Raw genomic sequence first — 15431 nt, 5'->3', positions numbered from 1 at the left:
ATCTAAAACTGGACTCACAGGAGTGGTTCAAATCATAGAAAGTTAGAGTGTCAGTCCAATTGTACTTAAGTCGGCATTGTGCCTTTTGTATTAAATTCGGATTCAATTTCTGTGTTTCATCGTCAATAAATAGGTCCAAGCGATACAGTAATCCTGAAGTGAAGCATCGGAATCTAAAATTTTACCCACAGGAGAGGTTCAAAGCATAGATAGTTAGAGTGTCAGTCCTCTTGTACTTAAGTCGGCATTGTGCCTTTTGTATTAAATTCGGATGCAATTTCTGTGTTTCATCATCAATAAGAAGGTCCACGGGATACAGTAAACCTGAAGTGTATCATCGGAATCTAACACTGTATTCACAGGAGAGGTTCAAATCATAGAGAGTGAGAGTGTCAGTCCTCGTGTACTAAGTCGGCATTGTGCATTTTGTATTAAATTCGGATGCAATTCCTGTGTTTCATCGTCAATAAGAAGGTCCAAGGGATTCAGTCAACCTGAAGTGAAGCATCGGAATCTAAAACTGGACTCACAGGAGAGGTTCAAATCATAGAAAGTTAGAGAGTTAGTCCTCTTGTACTTAAGTCGGCATTGTGCCTTTTGTGTTAAATTCAGATGCAATTTCTGTGTTTCATCGTCAATAAGAAGGTCCTAGGGATACAGTAAACCTGAAGTGAAGCATCGAAATCTAAAACTGGACTCACAGGAGAGGTTCAAATCATAGTAAGTGAGAGTGTCAGTCTGCTTGTACTTAAGTCGGCATTGCGCCTTTTGTATTAAATTCAGATGCAATTTCTGTGTTTCATCGTCAACAAGACGGTCCAAGGGATACAGTAAACCTGAAGCGAAGCATCGGAATCTAAAACTGGACTCACAGGAGAGGTTCAAATCATAGAAAGTTAGAGTGTCAGTCCTCTTGTACTTAAGTCGGCATTGTGCCTTTAGTATTAAATTCGCATGCAATTTCTGTGTTTCATCGTCAATAAGAAGGTCCAAGGGATACAGTAAACCGCAAATGAAGCATCGGAATCTAAAACTGGACACTACAGGACAGGTTCATATCATAGAAAGTTAGAGTGTCAGTACTCTTGTACTTAAGTCGGCATTGTGCCCTTTGTATTAAATTCGGATGCAATTTCTGTGTTTCATCGTCAATAAGAAGGTCCTAGGTATACAGTAAACCTGAGGTGAAGCATCAGAATCTAAAACTGGACTCACAGGGGAGGTTCAAATCATAGAAAGTGGGAGTGTCAGTCGTCTTGTACTTAAGTCGGCATTGAGCCTTTTGTATTAAATTCGGATGCAATAACTGTGTTTCTTCGTCAATAAGAAGGTGCAAGGTATAAAGGAAACCTGAAGTGAAGCATCGTAATCTAAAACTAGACTCACAGGAGAGGTTCAAATCATAGATAGTTAGAGTGTCAGTCCTCTTGTACTTAAGACGGCATTGTGCCTTTTGTATTAAATTCGGATGCAATTTCTTTGTTTCATCGTCAATAAGAAGGTCCAAGGGATACTGTAAACCTGTAGTGAAGCATCGAAATCTAAAACAGGACTCACAGGAGAGGTTCAAAGCAAAGAAAGTGAGAGTGTCAGTCCTCTTGTACCTATGTCAGCATTGTACCTTTTGTATTAATTTCGGATGCAATGTTTGTGTTTCATCGTCAATAAGGAGGTCCAAGGGATACAGTAACCCTGAAGTGAAGCATCGGAATCTAAAACTGGAATCACAGGAGAGGTTCAAATCATAGAAAGTGAGAGTATCAGATCTCTTGTACTTAAGTCGGCATTGTGCCTTTTGTATTATATTCGGATGCCATTTCTGAGTTTCATCGTCAATAAGAAGGTCCAAGGGATACAGTAAACCTGAAGTGAAACATCGGAATCTAAAACTGGACTCACAGGAGAGGATCATATCATAGAAAGTTAAAGTGTCAGTCCTCTTGTACTTAAGTCGGCATTGTGCCTTTTGATTTTAATTCTGATGCAATTTCTGTGTTTCATCGTCAATAGGAAGTTCCGAGGTGTTCAGTAAACCTGAAGTGAAGCATCGGAATCTAAAACTGGACTCACAGGAGAGGTTCAAATCATAGAAAGTTAGAGTGTCAGTCCTCTTGTACTTAAGTCGGCATTCAGCATTTTGTATTAAATTCGAATGCAATTTCTGTGTTTCATCGTCAATAAGAAGGTCCAAGGTATAAAGGAAAACTGAAGTGAAGCATCGGAATCTAAAACTGGACTCAAAGGAGAGGTTCAAATCAAAGAAAGTTAGAGTGTCAGTCCACTTGTACTTAAGTCGGCATTGTGCCTTTTGACTTTAATTCCGATGCAATTTCTGTGTTTCATCGTCAATAAGATGGTCCATGGGATACAGTAAACCTGAAGTGGAGCATCGGAATCTAAAACTGGACTCACAGGAGGGGTTCAAATCATAGAATGTTAGAGTGTCAGTCCTCTTGTCCTTGAGTCGGCATTGTGCCTTTTGTATTAAATTCGGATGTAATTTCTGTGTTTCATCGTCAATAAGAAGGTCAAAGGTATACAGTAAACCTGAAGTGAAGCATCGGAATATAAAACTGGACTCACAGGGGAGGTTCAAATCATAGAAAGTGAGAGTGTCAGTCCTCTTGTACTTAAGTCGGCATTGAGTCTTTTGTATTATATTCGAATGCAATTTCTGTGTGTCTTCGTAAATAAGAAGGTCCAAGGGATGCAGTAACCCTGAAGTGAAGCATCGGAATCCCAAACTGGACTCACAGGAGCGGTTCAAATCATAGAAAGTGAGAGTGTCAGTTCTCTTGTACTTAAGTCGGCATTGTGCTTTTTGTATTAAATTCGGATGCCATTTCTGTGTTTCATCGTCAATAAGAAGGTCCTAGGGATACAGTAAACCTGAAGTAAAGCATCGAGATCTAAAACCGGACTCACAGGAGAGGTTCAAATCATAGTAAGTGAGAGTGTCAGTCCACTTGTACTTAAGTCGGCATTGTGCCTTCTGTATTAAATTCGAATGCAATTTCTGTGTTTCATCGTCAATAAGACGGTCCAAGTCATACAGTAAACCTGTAGTGAAGCATCGGAATCTAAAACTGGACTCACGGGAGAGGTTCAAATCATAGAAAGTGAGAGTGTCAGTCGTCTTGTACTTAAGTCGGCATGTGCCTTTTGTATTAAATTCTGATACAATTTCTGTGTTTCATAGTCAATAAGAAGGTCCAATCGATACAGTAACAATTAAGTGAAGCATCGGAATCTAAAAGTGGACTCACAGGAACGGTTCAAATCATAGGAAGTTAGAGTGTCAGTTCTCTTGTACTTAGGTCGGCATTCAGCCTTTTGTATTAAATTCAAATGCAATTTCTGTGTTTCATCGTCACTAAGAAGGTCCAAGGTATAAAGGAAAACTGAAGTGAAGCATCGGAATCTAAAACTGGACTCACAGGAGAGGTTCAAATCATAGATAGTTAGAGTGTCAGTCCTCTTGTACCTAAGACGGCATTGTGCCTTTTGTATTAAATTCGGATGCATTTTCTTTGTTTCATCGTCAATAAGAAGGTACTAGGGATACAGTAAACCTGAAGTGAAGCATCGGAATCTAAAACTGGACTCACAGGAGAGGTTCAAAACATAGAAAGTGTAAGTGTCAGTTATCTTGTACTTAAGTCGGCATTGTGCCTTTTGTATTAAATTCAGATGCAATTTCTTTGTTTCATCGTCAATAAGAAGGTCCAAGGGATACAGTAAACCTGAAGTGAAGCATCGAAATCTAAAACAGGACTCACAGGAGAGGTTCAAAGCAAAGAAAGTGAGAGTGTCAGTTCTCTTGTACCTATGTCAGCATTGTGCATTTTGTATTAATTTCGGATGCAATTTTTGTGTTTCATCGTCAATAAGGAGGTCCAAGGGATACAGTAACCCTGAAGTGAAGCATCGGAATCTAAAACTGGAATCACAGGAGCGGTTCAAATCATAGAAAGTGAGAGTGTCAGATCTCTTGTACTTAAGTCGGCATTGTGCCTTTTGTATTATATTCGGATGCCATTTCTGAGTTTCATCGTCAATTAGAAGGTCCAAGGTATAAAGGAAAACTGAAGTGAAGCATCGGAATCTAAAACTGGACTCAAAGGAGAGGTTCAAATCAAAGAAAGTTAGAGTGTCAGTCCACTTGTACTTAAGTCGGCATTGTGCCGTTTGACTTTAATTCCGATGCAATGTCTGTGTTTCATCGTCAATAAGAATTTCCGAGGTACACAGTAAACCTGAAGTGAAGCATTGGAATCTAAAACTGGACTCACAGGAGAAGTTCAGATCATAGAAAGTGAGAGTGTCAGTCCACTTGTACTTAAGTCGCCATTGTGCCTTTTGTATTAAATTCGGATGCAATTTCTGTGTTTCATTGTCAATAAGAAGGTTCAAGGGATACAGTAAGCCTGAAGTGTTGCATCGGAATCTATAACTGGACTAACAGGATGGGTTCAAATCATAGAAAGGGAGAGTGTCAGTCCTCTTGTACTTAAGTCGGCATTGTGCCTTTTTTATTAAATTCGGACGCAATTTCTGTGTTTCATCGTCAGTAAGATGGTCCATGGGATACAGTAAACCTGAAGTGGAGCATCGGAATCTAAAACTGGACTCACAGGAGGGGTTCAAATCATAGAATGTTAGAGTGTCAGTCCTCTTGTCCTTGAGTCGGCATTGTGCCTTTTGTATTAAATTCGGATGCAATTTCTGTGTTTCATCGTCAATAAGAAGGTCAAAGGTATACAGTAAACCTGAAGTGAAGCATCGGAATATAAAACTGGACTCACAGGGGAGGTTCAAATCATAGAATGTGAGAGTGTCAGTCCTCTTGTCTTTAAGTCGGCATTGAGTCTTTTGTATTATATTCGATTGCAATTTCTGTGTGTCTTCGTGAATAAGAAGGTCCAAGGTATAAAGGAAACCTGAAGTGAAGCATAGGAATCTAAAACTGGACTCACAGGAGAGGTTCAAATCATAGAAAGTTAGAGTGTATTCCTCTTGTACTTAAGACGGCATTGTGCCTTTTGTATTAAATTCGGATGTATTTTCTTTGTTTCATCGTTAATAAGAAGGTACTAGGGATACAGTAAACCTGAAGTGCAGCATCGGAATCTAAAACTGGACTCACAGGAGAGGTTTAAAACATAGAAAGTGAGAGTGTCAGTTATCTTGTACTTAAGTCGGCATTGTGCCTTTTGTATTAAATTCAGATGCAATTTCTGTGTTTCATCGTCAATAAGAATGTCCAAGGGATACAGTAAACCTGAAGTGATGCATCGAAATCTAAAACAGGACTCACAGGAGAGGTTCAAAGCATAGAAAGTGAGAGTGTCAGTCCTCTTGTACTTAAGTCAGTATTGTGCATTTTGTCTTAAATTCGGCTGCAATTTCTGTGTTTCATCGTCAATAAGAAGGTCCTAGGGATACAGTAAACCTCTAGTGAAGCATCGGAATCTAAAACTGGACTCACAGGAGGGGATCATATCACAGAAAGTTAAAGTGTCATTCCTCTTGTACTTAAGTCGGCATTGTGCCTTTTGAATTTAATTCCGTTGCAATATCTGTGTTTCATCGACAATAAGAAGTTCCGAGGTATACAGTAAACCTGAAGTGAAGCATCGGAATCTAAAACTGGACTCACAGGAGAGGTTCAAAACATAGAAAGTTAGAATGTCAGTCCTCTTGTACTTATGTCGGCATTGTGCCTTTTGTATTAAATTCGGATCCAATTTCTGTGTTTCATCGTCAATAAGGTCAAAGGTATACAGTAAACCTGAAGTGAAGCATCGGAATATAAAACTGGACTCACAGGGGAGGTTCAAATCATAGAAAGTGAGAGTGTCAGTCCTCTAGTACTTAAGACGACATTGTGCCCTTTGTATTAAATTCGGATGCATTTTCTTTGTTTCATCGTCAATAAGAAGGTACTAGGGATACAGTAAACCTGAAGTAAAGCATCGGAATATGATACTGGAGTCACAGGTGAGGTTCAAATCATAGAAAGTTAGACTTTCAGTCCACTTGTACTTAAGTCGAAATTGTGCACTTTGTATTAAATTCGGATGCAATTTCAGTCTTTCATCGTCAATAAGAAGGTCCAAAGGATACAGTAAAGCTGAAGTGAAGCTTCGGAATCGAAAACTGGACTCGCAGGAGAGGTTCAAATCATAGAAAGTGAGAGTGTCAGTCCTCTGGTAAGTCGGCATTGTGCTTGTTGATATAAATTCGGATGTAATTTCTGTGTTACATCGTCAATAAGAAGGTCCAAGGTACACGGTAAACCTGAAGTGAAGCATCGGAATCTAATACTGGACTCACGGGAGAGGTTCAAATCATAGAAAGTTAGAGTGTCAGTCCTCTTGTACTTAAGTCGGCATTGTGCCTTTTGTATTAAATTCGGATGCAATTTCTGTGTTTCATCGTCAATAAGAAGGTCCAAGGGATACAGTAAAGCTGAAATGAAGCATCCGAATCTAAAACTGGACTCACAGGAGATGTTCAAATCATAGAAAGTGAGAGTGTCAGTCCTCTTGTACTTAAGTCGGCATTGTGCCTTTTGTATTAAATTCTGCTGCAATTTTTGTGTTTTATCGTCAATAAGATGGTCCAAGGGATAGGATAAACCTGATGTGAAGCATTGGTATCTGAAATTGGACTCACAGGAGAGGTTCAAATCATAGAAAGTTAGAGTGCCAGTCCTCTTGTACTTAAGTCGGCATTGTGCCTTTTGTATTAAATTCGGATGAAATTTCTGTGTTTCATCGTCAACAAGAAGGTCCAAGGTGTAAAGGAAACCTGAAGTGAAGCATCGAAATCCACAACTGGACTCACAGGAGAGGTTCAAATCATAGACAGTTACAGTGTCATTCCTCTTGTACTTAAGTCGGTATTGTGCCTTTTGTATTAAATTCGGATCCAATTTTTTTGTTTCATCGTCAATAAGAAGGTACAAGGGATACAGTTAACCTGAAGTATAGCATCGGAATCTAAAACTGGACTCACAGGAGAGGTTCAAAACATAGAAAGTGAGAGTGTCAGTCGTCTTGTACTTAAGTCGGCATTGTGCCTTTGTATTAAATTCGGATGCAATTTCTATGTTTCATCGTCAATAAGAAGGACCAAGGTATACAGTAAACGTGAAGTGTAGCATCGGAATCTAAAAATGGTTTCACAGGAGAGGTTCAAATCATAGAAAGTGAGAGTGTCAGTCCTCTTGTACTTAAGTCGGCATTGTGCCTTTTGTATTAACTTCGGATGCAATTTCTGTGTTTCATCGTCAATAAGAATGAGCAAGGTATAAAGGAAACCTGAAGTGAAGCAACGGAATCTAAAACTACACTCACAGGAGAGGTTCAAATCATAGAAAGTTAGAGTGTCATTCCTCTTGTACTTATATCGGTATTGTGCCTTTTGTATTGAATTCGGATGCAATATCTTTGTTTCATCGCCAATTAGAAGGTCCAAGGGATACAGTAAACCTGTAGTAAAGCATCGGAATCTAAAACTGGACTCACAGGTGAGGTGCAAAACATATAAAGTCAGAGTGTCAGTCCTCTTGTACTTAAGTCGGCATTGTGCCTTTCGAATTTAATTGCGATGCAATTTCTGTGCCTCATCGTCAATAGGAAGGTCCAAGGTACACAGTAAACCTGAAGTGAAGCACCGGAATCTAAAACTGAACTCACAGGAGAGGTTCAAATCATAGAAAGTTAGAGTGTCTGTCCCCTTGTACTTAAGTCGGCATTGTGCTTTTTATAGTAAATTCGGATGCAATTTCTGTGTTTCATCGTCAATAAGAAGGTCCAAGGGATACAGTAAACCTGAAGTGAAGCATCGGAATCTCTCACTGGACTCACAGGAGAGGTTCAAATCATAGAAAGTTAGAGTGTCAGTCCTCTTGTACTTAAGTAGGCATTGTGCCATATTTATTAAATTCGGATGCTATTTCTGTGATTCATTGACAATAAGAAGGTCCAAGGGATACAGTAAACCTGTAGTGAAGCATCGGAATCTAAAACTGGACGCACAGGGGTCTCTCAAATCATAGAAAATTAGAGCGTCAGTCCTCTTGTACTTAAGTCGGCATTGTGCCTTTTGAATGTAATTGCGATGCAAAATCTGTGCCTCATCGTCAATAAGAAGGTCCAAGGTACACAGTAAACCATATGTGAAGCATCGGAATCTAAAACTGGACTCACAGGAGAGGTTCAAATCATTGAAAGTGAGAGTGTCAGTCCTCTTGTACTTACGTCGGCATTGTGCCTTTTGTATTAAATTCGGATGCAATTGCTGTGTTTCATCGTCAATAAGAAGGTCCAAGGGATACAGTAAACTTGAAGTGAAGCATCGGAATCTAAAACTGGACACACTGGAGAAGTTGAAATAATAGAAAGTGAGAGTGTCAGTCCTCTTGTTCTTAAGTCGGCATTGTGCCTTTTGTATTAAATTCGGATGCAATTTCTGTGTTTCTTCGTCAATAAGAAGGTCCAAGGTATACAGTAAACCTGAAATGAAGCATCGGAATATAAAACTGGACTCTCAGGGGAGGTTCAAATCATAGAAAGTGAGAGTGTCAGTCCTCTTGTACTTAAGTTGGCATTGTGGCTATTGTATTAAATTGGAATGCAATTTCTGTGTTTCTTCGTCAATAAGAAAGTCCAAGGTATAAAGGAAAACTGAAGTGAAGCAACGGAATCTAAAACTGGACTCACAGGAGAGGTTCAAATCATAGAAAGTTAGAGTGTCAGTCCTGTTGTACTTAAGTCGGCATTGTGCCTTTTGTATTGAATTCGGATGCAATTTCTTTGTTTCATCGCCAATAAGAAGGTCCAAGGGATGCAGTAAACCTGAAGTAAAGCATCGGAATCTAAAACTGGACTCACAGGTGAGGTGCTAAACATATAAAGTTAGAGTGTCAGTCCTGTTGTACTTAAGTCGGCATTGTGCCTTTTGTATTAAAGTCGGATGCAATTTCTGTGTTTCATCGTCAATAAGAAGGTCCAAGGTATACAGTAATCCTGAAGTGAAGCATCGGAATCTAAAACTGGGCTCACAGGAGAGGTTCAAATCATAGAAAGTTAGAGTGTCAGTAATCTTGTACTTAAGTCGGTATTGTGCCTTTTGTATTAAATTCGGATGCAATTTCTGTGTTTCATCGTCAATAAGAAGGTCCAAGGGATACAGTAAACCTGAAGTGAAGCATCAGAATCTAAAACTAGACCCACAGGAGAGGTTCAAATCATAGAAAGTGAGAGTGTCTGTCCTCTTGTACTTAAGTCGGCATTGTGCCTTTTGTATTAAATTCGGATGCAATTTCTGTGTTTCATCGTCAATGAGAAGCTCCAGAGGATACAGTAAACCTGAAGTGAAGCATCGGAATCTAAAACTGGACTCACAGGAGAGGTTCAATTCATAGAAAGTGAGAGTGTCAGTCCTGTTGTACTTAAGTCGGCATTGTGCCTTTTGTATTAAATTCGGATGCAATTTCGGTGTTTCATCGTCAATAAGAAGGTCCAAGGGCTACAGTAAACATGAACTGAATCATCGGAATCTAAAACTGGACTCACAGGAGAGGATCAAATCATAGAAAGTGAGAGTGTCAGTCCTCTTGTTCTTAAGTCGGCATTGTGCCATTTGTATTAAATTCGGATGCAATTTCTGTGTTTCATCGTCAATAAGAAGGTCCAAGGGATACAGTAAACCTGAAGTGAAGCATCGGAATCTACAACTGGACTCACAGGAGAGTTTCAAATCATAGAAAGTAAGAGTGTCAGTCCTATTGTACTTAAGTCGGCATTGTGCCTTTTGTAATTAATTCGGATGCAATTTCTGTGTTTCATCGTCAATAAGAAGGTCCAAGGTATACAGTAAACCTGAAGTAAAGCATTGGAATCTAAAACTGGACTCACAGGAGAGGTTCAAATCATAGAAATTGAGAATGTCAGTCCTCTTGTACATAAGTCGGCATTGTGCTTTTGTATTAAATTTCGGATGCAATTTCTTTGTTTCATCGTCAATAAGAAGGTACAAGGGATACAGTAAACCTGAAGTAAAGCATCGGAATCTAAAACTGGACTCACAGGTGAGGTGCAAAACATATAAAGTTAGAGTGTCAGTCCTCTTGTACTTAAGTCGGCATTGTGCCTTTCGAATTTAATTGCGATGCAATTTCTGTGTTTCATCGTCAATAAGAGGGTCCAAGGGATACAGTAAACCGGAAAGGAGTCATTGGAATCTAAAACTGGTCCCACAGGAGAGGTTCAAATCATAGAAAGTTGGAGTGTCAGTCCTGTTGTACTTAAGTCGGCATTGTGCCTTTTGTATTAAATTCGGATGCAATTTCTGTGTTTCATCGTCAATAAGAAGGTCCAAGGTATACAGTAAACCTGAAGTGAAGCATCGGAATCTAAAACTGGACTCACAGGAGAGGTTCAAATCATAGAAAGTAAGAGTGTCAGTCCTATTGTACTTAAGTCGGCATTGTGCCTTTTGTATTAAATTCGGATGCAATCTCTGTGTTTCATCGTCAATTAGAAGGTCCAAGGTATACAGTAAACCTGAAGTAAAGCATTGGAATCTAAAACTGGACTCACAGGAGAGGTTCAAATCATAGAAAGTGAGAATGTCAGTCCTCTTGTACATAAGTCTGCATTGTGCCTTTTGTAATAAATTCGGATGCAATTTCTGTGTTTCATCGTCAATAAGAAGGACCAAGAGATACAGTAACTCTGAAGTGAAGCATCGGAGTCTAAAACTAGACTCACAGGAGAGGTTCAAATCATAGAAAGTGAGAGTGACAGTCCTCTTGTACTTAAGTCGGCATTGTGCATTTTGTATTAAATTCGTATACAATTTCTGTGTTTCATCAGCAATAAAATGGTTCAAGGGATACAGTAAACCTGAAGTGAAGCATCGTAATCTAAAACTGTACTCACAGGAGAGGTTCAAATCATAGAAAGTTAAAGTGTCAGTCCTCTTGCATTTAAGTCGGCATTGTGCCTTTTGTATTAAATTCGGGTACCATTTCTGTGTTACATCATCAATAAGAAGGTTCAAGGTATACAGTAAACCTGAAGTGAAGCATCGGAATCTAAAACTGGACTCACAGGAGAGGTTCAAATCATAGAAAGTTAAAGTGTCAGTCCTCTTGTACTTAAGTAGGCATTGTGCCTTTTGAATTTGATTCCGATGCAATTTCTGTGTTTCATCGTCAATAAGAAGTTCCGAGGTATACAGTAAACCTGAAGTGAAGCATCGGAATCTAAAACAGGACTCACAGGAGGGGTCAAATTCATAGAAAGTGAGAGTGTCAGTCCTCTTGTACTTAAGTCGGCATTGTGCCTTTTGTATTAATTTCGGATGCTATTTCTGTGTTACATCGTCAATAAGAAGGTCCAAGGTACACAGTAAACCTGAAGTGAAGGATCGGAATGTAAAACTGGACTCTCAGGAGAGGTTCAAATCATAGAAAGTTAGAGTGTCAGTCCACTTGTACTTAAGTCGGCATTGTGCTTTTGTGTTAAATTTCGGATGCAATTTCTTTGTTTCATCGTCAATAAGAAGGTACAAGGGATACAGTAAACCTGAAGTGAAGCATCGGAATCTAAAGCTGGACTCACAGGAGAGGTTCAAATCATAGAAAGTGAGAGTGTCAGTCCTCTTGTACTTAAGTCGGCATTGTGACTTTTGTATTAAATTCGGATGCAATTTCTTTGATTCATTGTGAATTAGAAGGTACAAGGGATACAGTAAACCTGAAGTGAAGCATCGGAATCTAAAACTAGACTCACAGGAGAGGTTCAAATCATAGAACGTTAGAGTGTCAGTCCTCTTGTACTTAAGTCGGCATTGAGCCTGTTGTATTAAATTCGGATGCAATTTCAGTGTTTCATGGTCAATAAGAAGGTTCAAGGGATACAGTAACCCTGAAGTGAAGCATCGGATTCTAAAACTGGACTAACAGGAGAGGTTCAAATCATCGAAAGTGAGAGTGTCAGTCCTCTTGTATTTAAGTCGGCATTGTGCCATTTGTATTAAATTCGGATGCAATTTCTGTGTTTCATCGTCAATAAGGTCCAAGGGATACAGTAAACCTGAAGTGAAGCATCGGAATCTAAAACTGGACTCACAGGAGAGGTTCAAATCATAGAAAGTAAGAGTGTCAGTCCTCTTGTACTTAAGTCGGCATTGTGCCTTTTGTATTAAATTCGGATGCAATTTCTGTGTTTCATCGTCAATAAGAAGGTACAAGGTATACAGTAAACCTGAAGTAAAGCATTGTAATCGAAAACTGGACTCACAGGAGAGGTTCAAATCATAGAAAGTGAGAATGTCAGTCCTCTTGTACTTAAGTCGGCATTGTGCCTTTTGTAATAAATTCGGATGCAATTTCTGTGTTTCATCGTCAATAAGAAGGTCCAAGGGATACATTAACTCTGAAGTGAAGCATCGGAATCTAAAACTGGACTCACAGGAGAGGTTCAAATCATAGAAAGTGAGAGTGACAGTCCTCTTGTACTTAAGTCGGCATTGTGCCTTTTGTATTAAATTCGGATACAATTTCTGTGTTTCATCATCAATAAAATGGTTCAAGGGATACAGTAAACCTGAAGTGAAGCATCGGAATCGAAAACTGGACTCACAGGAGGGGTTCAAATCTTAGAAGTTAAAGTGTCAGTCCTCTTGTACTTAAGTCGGCATTGTGCCTTTTGTATTAAATTCGGATGCAATTTCTTTGATTCATTGTCAATTAGAAGGTACAAGGGATACAGTAAACCTGAAGTGAAGCATCGGAATCTGAAACTGGACTCACAGGAGAGGTTCAAATCATAGAACGTTAGAGTGTCAGTCCTCTTGTACTTAAATCGGCATTGTGCCATTTGTATTAAATTCGGATGCAATTTCTGTGTTTCATCGTCAATAAGGTCCAAGGGATACAGTAAACCTGAAGTGAAGCATCGGAATCTAAAACTGTACTCACAGGAGAGGTTCAAATCATAGAAAGTTAAAGTGTCAGTCCTCTTGCACTTAAGCCGGCATTGTGCCTTTTGTATTAAATTCGGGTACCATTTCTGTGTTTCATCATCAATAAGAAGGTTCAAGGGATACAGTAAACCTGAAGTGAAGCATCGGAATCTCAAACAGGACTCACAGGAGAGGTTCAAATCAAAGAAAGTTAAAGTGTCAGTCCTCTTGTACTTAAGTCGGCAATGTGCCTTTTGAATTTGATTCCGATGCAATTTCTGGGTTTCATCGTCAATAAGAAGTTCCGAGGTATACAGTACACCTGAAGTGAAGCATCGGAATCTAAAACAGGACTCACAGGAGGGGTTCAAATCATAGAAAGTGAGAGTGTCAGTCCTCTTGTACTTAAGTCGGCATTGTGCCTTTTGTATTAAATTCGGATGCTATTTCTGTGTTACATCGTCAATAAGAAGGTCCAAGGTAAACAGTAAACCTGAAGTGAAGCATCAGAATGTAAACCTGGACTCTCAGGAGAGGTTCAAATCATAGAAAGTTAGAGTGTCAGTCCACTTGTACTTAAGTCGGCATTGTCCTTTTGTATTAAATTTCGGATGCAATTTCTTTGTTTCATCGTCAATAAGAAGGTACAAGGGATACAGTAAACCTGAAGTGAAGCATCGGAATCTAAAGCTGGACTCACAGGAGGGGTTCAAATCATAGAAAGTGAGAGTGTCAGTCCTCTTGTACTTAAGTCGGCATTGTGGCTTTTGTATTAAATTCGGATGCAATTTCTGTGTTTCATCGTCAATAAGAATGTCCAAGGGATACAGTGAACCTGAAGTGAAGCATCGGAATCTAAAACTGGACTCACAGGAGAGGTTCAATTCATAGAAAGTGAGAGTGTCAGTCCCCTGGTACTTAAGTCGGAATTGTGCCATTTGTATTACATTCGGATGCAATTTCTGTGTTTCATCGTCAATAAGAAGGTCCAAGGGATATAGTAAACCTGAAGTGGAGCATCGGAATCTAAAACAGGACTCACAGGTGGGGTTCAAATCATAGAAAGTGAGAGTGTCAGTCCTCTTGTACTTAAGTCGGCATTGTGCCATTTGTATTAAATTCGGAAGCAATTTCTGTGTTTCATCGTCAATAAGAAGGTCCAAGGTACTCTGTAAACCTGAAGTGAAGCATCGGAATCTAAAACTAGACTCACAGGAGACGTTCAAATCATAGAAAGTGAGAGTGTCAGTCCTCTTGTACTTAAGTCGGCATTGTGCCTTTCTATTAAATTCGGATGCAATTTCTGTGTTTCATTCTCAATAAGAAGGTCCAAAGTATAAAGGAAACCTGAAGTGAAGCATCGGAATCCAAAACTGGATACACAGGAGAGGTTCAAATCATAGAAAGTTAGAGCGTCTGTCCTCTTGTACTTAAGTCGGCATAGTGCCTTTTGTATTAAATTCGGATACAATTTCTGTGTTTCATCGTCAATAAGATCGTTCAAGGGATACAGTAAACCTGAAGTGAAGCATCGGAATCTAAAACTGGAGTCACAGGAGAGGTTCAAATCTTAGAAGTTAAAGTGTCAGTCCTCTTGTACTTAAGCCGGCATTGTGCATTTTGTATTAAATTCGGATGGAATTTCTGTGTTTCGTCGTCAATATGAAGGTCCAAGGGATAGAGTAAACCTGCAGTGAGGCATCGGAATCTAAAACTGGACTCACAGGAGAGATTCAAATCATAGAAAGTCAGAGTGTCAGCCCTCTTGTACTTAAGTCGGCATTGTGCCATTTGTATTAAATTCGGGTACCATTTCTGTGTTTCATCATCAATAAGAAGGTTCGAGGGATACAGTAAACCTGAAGTGAAGCATCAGAATCTAAAACTGGACTCACAGGAGAGGTTCAAATCATAGAAATTTAAAGTGTCAGTCCTCTTGTACTTAAGTTGGCATTGTGCCTTTTGAATTTGATTCCGATGCAATTACTGTGTTTCATCGTCAATAAGAAGTTCCGAGGTATACAGTAGACCTGAAGTGAAGCATCGGAATCTAAAACAGGACTCACAGGAGGGGTTCAAATCATAGAAAGTGAGAGTGTCATTCCTCTTGTACTTAAGTCGGCATTGTGACTTTTTTATTAAATTCGGATGCTATTTCTGTGTTACATCGTCAATAAGAAGGTCCAAGGTACACAGTAAACCTGACGTGAAGCATCAGAATGTAAAACTGGACTCTCAGGAGTGGTTCAAATCATAGAAAGTTAGAGTGTCAGTCCACTTGTACTCTAGTCGGCATTGTGTCCTTTGTATTAAATTTCGGATGCAATTTCTTTGTTTCATCGTCAATAAGAAGGTACAAGGGATACAGTAAACCTGAAGTGAAGCATCGGAATCTAGAGCTGGACTCCCAGGAGAGGTTCAAATCATAGAAAGTGAGAGTGTTAGTCCTC

The sequence above is a fragment of the Schistocerca americana genome, chromosome 2, assembly GCF_021461395.2.
Source record: "Schistocerca americana isolate TAMUIC-IGC-003095 chromosome 2, iqSchAmer2.1, whole genome shotgun sequence".
In the NCBI taxonomy this organism is placed as follows: domain Eukaryota; kingdom Metazoa; phylum Arthropoda; class Insecta; order Orthoptera; family Acrididae; genus Schistocerca; species Schistocerca americana.
Note: the sequence above shows the minus strand (reverse complement) of the source record.